Genomic DNA, 11,681 nt, shown 5'->3' with positions numbered 1-11,681 from the left:
CCTCCGTGGGCTCATCGGTAAAGATGAGATATATATATATATATATATATATATATATATATATATATATATATATATATGTAAAGACGTATATATATATATATATATATATATTATTATATATTTTCATATATACGCGGGTTAATTTATTATTATTTATTTATTTTATTAATTATTATTAATTTTAATTATTTTATTTTATTTAATTATTGAATTTTTTAAATATACTGATTTAATAATTGATTTTAATATTGATTTTGCCCGGCGCCATCTATTAATCACTTACCTTACTAGCTCAGTTATAAAGTGAATTCTGCATGAGATCTCCTATCTGTGGAGGTGTGAGAAAAGATTTCTGAAATATCAACTAAACAAACGACACAAAAATACAGCTATATGAAATGGTTGATAAATAACAAAAGACTGTCGAATATTGTACACGAATTTGGAAATATATTGAAAATAAAGGCTTTGTTATGCAACATCAAAAATACAAGGTAATTATACAATAATATAGATCAGATCAATATGATATCAACTTGAAATATTTGCTGATCTATCTAACGCTAAATTATTTATTTTAGGTTATCTAGTCGAAAGTCTGAAGGAAGAAATATGATGCAATGAATTTAACTATATAAAAAAAAATAAAAGTATTTGACAAAAATTTAAGTCGAAGATAACCCAAATTATCTTGAATATTCAAAATTTGTTATATTAAAGCTAGAAAATGAAAAACATTGACTTTAGATCATGATCAATTAAAAATATAAACTGTTCAGTACAACCTTTCACGATGTAATATGAAGATAAACCAAACTGCTATGAAGTCTCTTCGGATCCAAGACGAAACCAACTCCTTCTATTTCACTGGAACAATGTTCTAAATCTGGTAGATACCCGCATCACAATACTTTTTCACTTTTCTTATAAAGTTGAGGGTCATTTTTGAAAATTTTTTCTTCACCATGAAGATTATTTATACAGGTTAGTATAATAAAAGTTTTTAATTTAAAATTTTTACGATTTACCGCATTTTTCTCAAAAATTGCGGAGCTCCTTATAAACAGGTGTTGCTTGTTCAAAAGCCTGCAGAAGTCTCTCTAAAATGGATTCCTTTTGGCTTGGCGTCCCTTCACAGCCAATGGAAATTAATTATTAATAACAATCCTTGCTATGAAAATTTGAATTCACCAATCAAAAAATTCCAATAAATTTGACATTTCATCAAAATAATAATTTTGATGAAAATTTTGGAAATATGAACCCAAATTGTGATTCTATCCTAATCTTTGGGTATAATCTAATCTGGGATTTGAATAGATTAAACTTTCTAGTTCATTTTGATATAATTTCCTTCTTGCTAGGTGCCCTTATTAAAGTTCTATTAGGGTTCATTTCAACGTCCGACACTTCATTTTTAGTTTCTTTATCACTTACACTCACATATTAAAATTCAAATATTTACACAATTACTACATACAAAGGATTGAAATAACTTTCAATTTACACAAAATAAATCAGCAATTGAATATGCATAAGCCATTTCCTCAAAATATCATTCTTATACGTTAATTTGACCTATAGTTTCGACACTTGTCAAAGCTATTATTCTATTGAACTATTTTCCACATTTTTCTTTAAAATTTATACTAAAACTATTAATATTGAACTAACTATTGTTCTCAAATTTTAGATTAATGTCTATTTCAACATAATTTCACAAATCTATACATGCAGCTAAATGATGCAAGACGTATCACCTTAACGAAGTTCCTTTCGAAGTGACTTTTGGAAACATGGAACCTTTTGATGATTCTTACGAACAAATAAGGCTATTGTATGATAAAAATAGAAGTAATTCTCAGGTAAAACTCAAAATTCAAATTATTATATATTCTATTTACTAATTTCTAATTTATATGTCATTGAAATATCATCTTTGATATAGGATTACCTATTTTGATTTCTTATGTAATTCTACCTTTATACACTTAAATAAAACCATCTTATAACTATTTAATTATTACTAAGTGCTCTCCTAACTTTAGTTCTTTTTATAATTCTCATTCTTCTCAACCTTCCAATCAACGATACCCCTCAAAAGTGGCAATAATAAAAAAAATTATCCATATACTTTGGGCTTTATTAAAATTACTAAATTATCTATTATTTTAACTATTCTATGGTTTGAGTATCTTAAAAAAATCATAATAACTATTTAAAATCATGACAATTGCCCTAAATGAAAAATTGATAATTTTTCTTAAGTAAAATTTAAATTTTTCATTTAAAATTTTAACTATTATATAAATTATATTTATTAAAAAAAATTACTTATCCTATAAACTTTAATCTATCCTTGGTAATATTTATACAAATCATTTATATTAAGAAAATATTTTCAAACGCAAATTAAAATAATGAAAAATACCATTTCACTCCCTTCTTGAGTAAATGATTTAAAGGAACTATCTTTTGGCTCAAATCAGGCACAAGCCTTTTAAAATAGTTGATCAAACCAAGAAAACCACGCAAATTTTTAATATTTTTAGGAGTAGGGTACTCCTTTATTCTTTCTACTCTCTCCTCGTCCATTGAAACTCCCAAATTATCTATTTTATATCCCAAAAATGTAACACTATCTTGAAAAAATTGGCATTTCTTTATATTTATTTTAAGACCCGCTAAATCTAATTCTCTTAATAATATTTCAATATGTTTTAGGTGTGAAAATTCGTCTTTTGAAAGTATAAGGATATCGTCTATATAATGAAGAATAAAATCATCATATTTATCTAAAATATTATGAAGAGCACGAACTAAAGCACTACATGAACTTTGCAAACCATAAGGCACAACACAAAATCTGTACAGAACACCATCTCTCATGAAAGCTGTATAATCTCTGGATTCATGGGCTAAAGGAATTAACCAAAAACTATGTCTCAAATCTACTTTGCTATAATATTTTGCCCCCGTTATTCTCCCGAAAATAGTTTCCGTTGTAGCAGGTGCTTCGTATTGCGGTATGGTGTGATTATTTAAATTTCTTGCATCTAGACAAAGTCTTAATTCTCCACTGTTCTTTTTGACTACAACAATTGGATTTATTATTCTTGAATTACATTTTTCTATTATTCCATTTTCTAACATCTTTTCTACTTCTCTATTTACCTCACTTCGGTATCTATATGGTATCGGATATGTTTTCGGTCTAAAATCTTGGATATTTCTAACTTCTATTTTGTGAACATAATCACTAGCAAATCTATTTTCCTCATTTATGAGTCCTTCATACTTTAATAATATTTTCTTCACTTCTCCTATCCACTCTTTCTTACATATCACTTCCTCCTCCATTATATCCATACTACTTTTACACACCTCATCATCAACATCTTCATATAATACATTATTAATATCTATATAATCATTATTTATCAATTCATTGCCCTTTTCTGGACTTAATTCATTAAATATTTCATTATCCTCCATATACATTCTCCTCATATTCATCAATTCCTTGCCCTTTTCTGGACATAATTCTTCCTCAAATTTCACATACTCCTCCTCTACTTGTACCAAACCTTTCTCATAATTGATTACCATACCCATTTTGTCTAACATATCCGATCCAATCATAATATCATATTTCATCTTATCAATGACAATCAGTTGTAGAATATAATCTTTTTTAATTAATTTAATATGACCAACAATACTTTTATTAACATGTGTAATCGTTTTATTATTTGCACCTACTAAACTTAACTTAGGAATTTTAAAACATGAATCTTCTAAATTCAAATTTTTAATGACATTTTCACTAATTAAGGAAATCTCTGACCCTGTATCCAATAAAACTTTAAAATATTTACCACAAAATTGAACTTTAATAAAAATTAATCCCCTGAACTTTTTCGATACAACATTAGCTCCCATGTCCAAAAATTCCCTATGATGCTCGTACAGTTTGGTTGCTATATTGCCTAGCAGGTGCGATCTACAAAATTCTGTTCAAATGACTCCATTTGAACACCTGATGACGTTGATGGTTGATCAGAAATTTCACCATCCATGACTATATTATTTACACTAAATTGTGCCCTATTATCACTATTTCTACTATTTTGGTTGGAAGGCTGATTCGAACTCGAATTACCCATATCTCGTCTTGGTGATCGTCTGCTATCACCATTATTGTCATTATTATTGTAAAAATTATTATTACCATTAGAGTTATTTCTATCACCATTATTTCTATAATTATTATCTCTGTAATTATTATATCCCCTATTATTATTATTATTTTGGTTATAATTATTATAACCTCCACGTCCATTGTTATTTCTATTATTATTATAATTATAATTTGATCTATTATTTTGACTTCTGTTTTGATTGTTATAGTTATTGTTATTATTATTGTTATTTTTATTATTCCAAGTTTGATTATTGTTATTATTATTATCATATCTGTTGTCATTGTAATTATTACTATCAATAAAATTTTGAAAATTGCCATTATTATTATTTCTGCTTCTATAACTTTGAAAAGCTTTTTCCTTTTCAATAAGAAAATTGCAGAGCATGTTGAAGTCGGTAAAATGGAAATTTAGTCGGATATTCTCTATCTGACTTTCAAAATGGACTATTATGTGGTTCACCAGTTCCTTCTCTGTGAGTTTTCCATCCAGATACTGGGCAGCACTATATAATCTCATAGCATACAGATGCATGCTTGTTCTAGAGTTGGAGTTATATCTTCCTCCAAACAATTCTGCTCTCACAACTTGTTGTCTGGACTGTCCCCAGAAAAATTCCAAAAACTTCACTTTAAAACCATCAAAATCTTGGATCTCATTCTCCACATTCGTATACCAAATCAACGCTTCACCCTTCAGCTGATTTCTAATGACTTCACGAAATTCGTCGAAGTCATTGTATTGCAAATATTTGGTTGTGAGTATACGAATAAATGGTACTGGATGTTGAGATTTATAGTCCCCATTAAAATAAATTCTGTTCTCCGATGTTTCTATAGTATGGACTATTGTTCCTTTTGTTGTATTCCTAATCTTCTTCTCCATCTTTTCTATCTCTTGTTTAACTTCTTTTACTTCAAAATTTAATTTATTCTCCAATTGATCCTCCTTTTCCTTGGATGTTTTCTGATCTTTCTTGATTTGATTTATGTTTTCATCTACCATGATGAATCTTCTGTTCGTCCACTCTGCTTCCTTTTCTATATCTTCTTCTACTATATTTATTCTTTCTTTATGCTGTTGTATCTGTGTTTTAATCTCTTGATTTTCAACAGTTAATTTAGTTTCTAAATTTTCATGTTTATTCATGATCTCTCCGTACAACATTTTCACTTCTCCAATACTCTTATTTATTCTCTGTTCCATTTGTTCTTCTATTCTTTTAATGTTCTCTTCAAGTTTCTTTTCCAACCTCTGACTATTTTCTTCTGCTTTTCTGTTATTTTCTTCTAACTTGTCTTCCATCTTTTGACTATTTTCTTCTAATTTTTCTTCTACCCTTTGACTATTTTCTTCTAATTTTTGTTCTACTTTTTGACTATTTTCTACTAATTTTTCTTCTAATGATTTACTATTTCCCTCTAATTTATTTCCCATTTTCTTGTTGTTTTCACGTGCGTCTCGTGCAAACATCGATTTTGGCTGCCGGCCGTCGCCATTGACGTCTGTCATTGTCACTTTCATTTTGCTTTTATATTTATATTTTGAATGTTTTGAAATGACAGACTTGACTACTTATACTTCCAAAATAAACCTATGTAAAATAATTAGATTAGAGATAATAAAAAAGGATCTAAATGAGAATAAGTAGATTGAATCATCTATAAATATAGTGAAATGTGCTAACATTTACATTGTACGTATTATACAGGGTGTCCGGAAAAGATTGGTTATAAATTATACCACAGATTCAGGGGTCAAAAATAGGTTGATTGAACCTCACTTACCTATATACAATAGTGCACACAAAAAAAGTTACAGCCCTTTGAAGTACAAAATGAAAATGGATATTTTTTCATATATATTGAAAACTTTTTTAGGAGATTTTTTATTGAAAATGGACATGTGCCATTATTATGGCAGCAACATCTTAAAAAAAAATTAATGTGAAATTTGTGCACCCCATAAAAATTTAATGGGGGTTTTATTCCCTTAAACACCCCAAACTTTTATGTACGTTGCAATTAAATTATTATTGTGACACCATTAGTTAAACACAACATTTTAAAAACTTTTTACCTCTTATTACTTTTTCGATAAGCTAGTGTTTATCGAGATATTTTGAATATTTGTCCAATCCACCACATATTTGTATATGGTTAAGTACGATTATAGAGACCTGTTAATAATCTGAAAATTTATTTATAATTTACATTTTTAGGTATATTTTGAAAAAGAAGTCATATCTCGATAAAAGGTGACTTATCAAAAAAAGACTGAAGCAAAACTGTTTTAAAATCACTGTGTTTACCTAATGGTACGACAATTATTATTGGAACGTACACAAACATTTGGGGGGTTAAAGGAACTAAACATTTTATGTAAATATATTAAAAAAGAAGCCGCATCTCAATAAAAACTGGCTTATCGAAAAAATACTAAGAGTCAAGAAAGTTTTAAAAACGTGTTTAAATAATGGTACTACAATAATGAACTAATTAGAACGTACACAAAAGTTTGGGGGGTTTAAAGGAACAAAACCTCCATAAAATTTTTATGGGGTGGACAAGGTTCACTATAATTTTGTTTTGAGATGTTCCTGCCATAAGAACGATACATGTCCATTTTCAATAAAAAATTTCTAATAGTTTTCGATATATTGAAAAAAATCGATTTTCATTTTGTAACTTCAAAGGGCTGTAACTTTTTTTATGAGCACATTTGTACTAAGGTAAGTTAGGTTCAATCGAACTATTTTTAACCCCAGAATGTGTGGTATAATTTATGACCAATCTTTTCGGGACACCCTGTATATCTAATGCTTTAAAGAACTCATCCTACATGAAAAAAAAATATCTATCCGCCTCCACTTGCAGCGGTTCATCATTAATTCCTCTGGTTGTTCAATATTTAGAATGGATAAATCTGATGAAATATTACTTGTCCACCACATTCTTGATCCCCCAGTGGTTGCTTTCCTGTCGGATTTTCTTCCCAGACTAGCTTTACGACATGCTGCTCATGTCCGGCCCATCTTAATATTTCTGACTTAGCTATATCTGGTTGGTTATATAATTCTTCGTTGTTTCTCACTCTGTAAAGTTCTCTGTTGGCGTACTTAACTGGTCCATATGTTGCTCTAACGATTCTTCCTTCTGCAATTTTTGAGCGGTCCCCCTTTTTTGGTCATTGTTTCACAGGTATATGTCTTATTACTGAATGGTAGATTCCTATTTTCATACTGCAGGATACATTTTTGTATACAATTATTTTTTCTAATGCAAACCAACAATTTGGTACTTTCTATTATGTTAGTAATGTTGTCAGAGGTGATCCCAAATATTTAAACTGATGAGCCCTTTCAAAGTTGTACTGGCCTATTGTAATGTTTTGCCCTATTCTTTCTAAATATTCCATTCATATTGTAGCCATATATTTTGTTTTATCCTCATTTATTCTGAGGCATATTTGTTTTCTTAGTCTTCCTTGATATTTATCATTCTCTTTCCTACTATATCTATATCATCAGCGGCAGCCAGTATAATGTAAGGCCCTTTTTTTCTAAAGAGGAATACAATACTCTCCAAAGCAATGTTGAAGAGTAGTGGAGATAAGGCATCTTCCTGTTTGAGGCCTGTTGTAAATAATGTAGACAGTTTTACTTCAATTCTTAATCTGCTTATTTTAAGTTAGTTGAACTACATACCTAGAATTCTGCCATTGTAGTTAATTAAAAGTGTCAAACCTGTGTATGTCATTTATTGGCCAATTGGTGAATGTTACTATCATGATATAGTGATGAGCACACTAATAATGGCAAAATAAAGCAAAAGGTGAAAAACATAATACATTGTGAGGTAAAAAGAGATGAAACTAGTAAAGGTGGAAATTACTACATTACACAGTTCCTCGCCTTTAGACGTATCGGAGGACTATGAGAACTGTCACTGTGATAGGAGAATTTTATAAAATACTTCTGTCACAGACGTCTAAAGGTGGGAAATTATGTAATGCAATGTTAATTTATACGTTTATATTGATATTTTCCACCTCTACTAGTTTCATCTCTTATTATTTCACAATGTATTGTTTTCCATCTTCTGCGTTATTAGTGCGCTCATCACTGTATACCATGTCTATACCCATTCAATACTCTATAGATAGGTACTGTAAAATGGCTGAATAGTGATGGAAAGAGTAAAAAAATGTATTATTCTATAAATATTTTAATATTCTTAGGTCCGGTTTCACCAACAACAAAATAAAGCAATGAATAGTTATTGGTCGATCGACCTCCAAATACTAGGTTGATAGAGTACAAATCTTTTGATTTAAGGTTTATAAAATGTTTCTATATACCGGACTACCTTTTGTTGTTCACAAAAAAACATTTCTCCAACTCGAATTTCTTAAACAAACACTCAAAATTAAGTACCAAATTCTTGGTTATAAATATATGTGGTATTCACACTAAATCAAGAGAGCAATTGATATACATGGTTTCTTTTTTCGGCTGTAGAAAATAGTCTGGTGTATTTGGATTTTTTCTAACAGTTGTAAATCGTGAGATACAAGGTTTTCAAACTAAAACCAATAGTATTACCAGACTAAAACCACCAAAATGTCATTTTCGAAAAAAATGAGATAAAAGGTTTTCACACTAAGCCATCGATATACAATATAAATAATAAGTGAATAGAATACAATAATACAATTATTTTATATTTATTATACAATAATACTTTTCAATGACATTCAAAGAACAAAATATTCAAATTCAAATGTTACTCAATAAATTGACAATAAGGTAAACAAACAAAACCATAAGACTGACAACAAAGAACAAAATGACAGATGTCGGCGGCCCGCAGCCAAAATCCATGTTACGCCGAGACGTTCGTTTGTTTTCATCTAAGTGAATTAATTTTCTTTCTATTTTATTATTATTTTCTTCTATTTTTGTTAATATTAACTCCATGAATTTTTCAAGGTCAGACTTTTCTTGTTTCTGTTCCTCTTCTTCCTTTGTCGTCTTCGAAACAGATCTACGTCCATCTGCCATTTTGTAAAATATATCAGACTCAAAATTTTAATATTGATTATTTAATATGTGACTATTTTGCCCTATATTTATCTTATCGTTCCACGTTGGTTGCGCCAATTATTATATATTTTCATATATACGCGGGTTAATTTATTATTATTTATTTATTTTATTAATTATTATTAATTTTAATTATTTTATTTTATTTAATTATTGAATTTTTTAAATATACTGATTTAATAATTGATTTTAATATTGATTTTGCCCGGCGCCATCTATTAATCACTTACCTTACTAGCTCAGTTATAAAGTGAATTCTGCATGAGATCTCCTATCTGTGGAGGTGTGAGAAAAGATTTCTGAAATATCAACTAAACAAACGACACAAAAATACAGCTATATGAAATGGTTGATAAATAACAAAAGACTGTCGAATATTGTACACGAATTTGGAAATATATTGAAAATAAAGGCTTTGTTATGCAACATCAAAAATACAAGGTAATTATACAATAATATAGATCAGATCAATATGATATCAACTTGAAATATTTGCTGATCTATCTAACGCTAAATTATTTATTTTAGGTTATCTAGTCGAAAGTCTGAAGGAAGAAATATGATGCAATGAATTTAACTATATAAAAAAAAATAAAAGTATTTGACAAAAATTTAAGTCGAAGATAACCCAAAATTATCTTGAATATTCAAAATTTGTTATATTAAAGCTAGAAAATGAAAAACATTGACTTTAGATCATGATCAATTAAAAATATAAACTGTTCAGTACAACCTTTCACGATGTAATATGAAGATAAACCAAACTGCTATGAAGTCTCTTCGGATCCAAGACGAAACCAACTCCTTCTATTTCACTGGAACAATGTTCTAAATCTGGTAGATACCCGCATCACAATACTTTTTCACTTTTCTTATAAAGTTGAGGGTCATTTTTGAAAATTTTTTCTTCACCATGAAGATTATTTATACAGGTTAGTATAATAAAAGTTTTTAATTTAAAATTTTTACGATTTACCGCATTTTTCTCAAAAATTGCGGAGCTCCTTATAAACAGGTGTTGCTTGTTCAAAAGCCTGCAGAAGTCTCTCTAAAATGGATTCCTTTTGGCTTGGCGTCCCTTCACAGCCAATGGAAATTAATTATTAATAACAATCCTTGCTATGAAAATTTGAATTCACCAATCAAAAAATTCCAATAAATTTGACATTTCATCAAAATAATAATTTTGATGAAAATTTTGGAAATATGAACCCAAATTGTGATTCTATCCTAATCTTTGGGTATAATCTAATCTGGGATTTGAATAGATTAAACTTTCTAGTTCATTTTGATATAATTTCCTTCTTGCTAGGTGCCCTTATTAAAGTTCTATTAGGGTTCATTTCAACGTCCGACACTTCATTTTTAGTTTCTTTATCACTTACACTCACATATTAAAATTCAAATATTTACACAATTACTACATACAAAGGATTGAAATAACTTTCAATTTACACAAAATAAATCAGCAATTGAATATGCATAAGCCATTTCCTCAAAATATCATTCTTATACGTTAATTTGACCTATAGTTTCGACACTTGTCAAAGCTATTATTCTATTGAACTATTTTCCACATTTTTCTTTAAAATTTATACTAAAACTATTAATATTGAACTAACTATTGTTCTCAAATTTTAGATTAATGTCTATTTCAACATAATTTCACAAATCTATACATGCAGCTAAATGATGCAAGACGTATCACCTTAACGAAGTTCCTTTCGAAGTGACTTTTGGAAACATGGAACCTTTTGATGATTCTTACGAACAAATAAGGCTATTGTATGATAAAAATAGAAGTAATTCTCAGGTAAAACTCAAAATTCAAATTATTATATATTCTATTTACTAATTTCTAATTTATATGTCATTGAAATATCATCTTTGATATAGGATTACCTATTTTGATTTCTTATGTAATTCTACCTTTATACACTTAAATAAAACCATCTTATAACTATTTAATTATTACTAAGTGCTCTCCTAACTTTAGTTCTTTTTATAATTCTCATTCTTCTCAACCTTCCAATCAACGATACCCCTCAAAAGTGGCAATAATAAAAAAAATTATCCATATACTTTGGGCTTTATTAAAATTACTAAATTATCTATTATTTTAACTATTCTATGGTTTGAGTATCTTAAAAAAATCATAATAACTATTTAAAATCATGACAATATATATATATATATATATATATATATATATATATATATATATATATATACGTCTTCATATCAAGGCGAGATCCGACTAAATCGAGGACAACCCGAGATCCACCAATAGGAAATTAATTATTGGAGTATATTGTTCATAAGTATCTTTATAATTAACAGATTAATCATGGCACACTTAGAGGGGAAAA

General features: G+C 28.5%; 2 long non-coding RNA genes across 2 annotated transcripts; both read left to right on the top strand.

Moving 5' to 3' along the window:
* The first annotated feature begins 209 nt into the window (after positions 1 to 209).
* On the top strand, positions 210 to 2,016 carry LOC126880228 (uncharacterized). The gene is made up of 3 exons (XR_007696504.1): positions 210 to 497; positions 585 to 987; positions 1,697 to 2,016. It is a non-coding gene; the product is annotated as an uncharacterized LOC126880228 (long non-coding RNA).
* Positions 2,017 to 9,465: 7,449 nt separating this feature from the next.
* On the top strand, positions 9,466 to 11,273 carry LOC126880227 (uncharacterized). The gene is made up of 3 exons (XR_007696503.1): positions 9,466 to 9,753; positions 9,841 to 10,244; positions 10,954 to 11,273. It is a non-coding gene; the product is annotated as an uncharacterized LOC126880227 (long non-coding RNA).
* The last annotated feature ends 408 nt before the right edge of the window (positions 11,274 to 11,681 follow it).

The sequence above is a fragment of the Diabrotica virgifera genome, chromosome 2 (genome assembly GCF_917563875.1).
Source record: "Diabrotica virgifera virgifera chromosome 2, PGI_DIABVI_V3a".
Lineage (NCBI taxonomy): Eukaryota > Metazoa > Arthropoda > Insecta > Coleoptera > Chrysomelidae > Diabrotica > Diabrotica virgifera.
The sequence above is the reverse complement of the archived record's forward strand: the minus strand, read 5'-3'. Positions and strand labels throughout refer to the sequence as shown.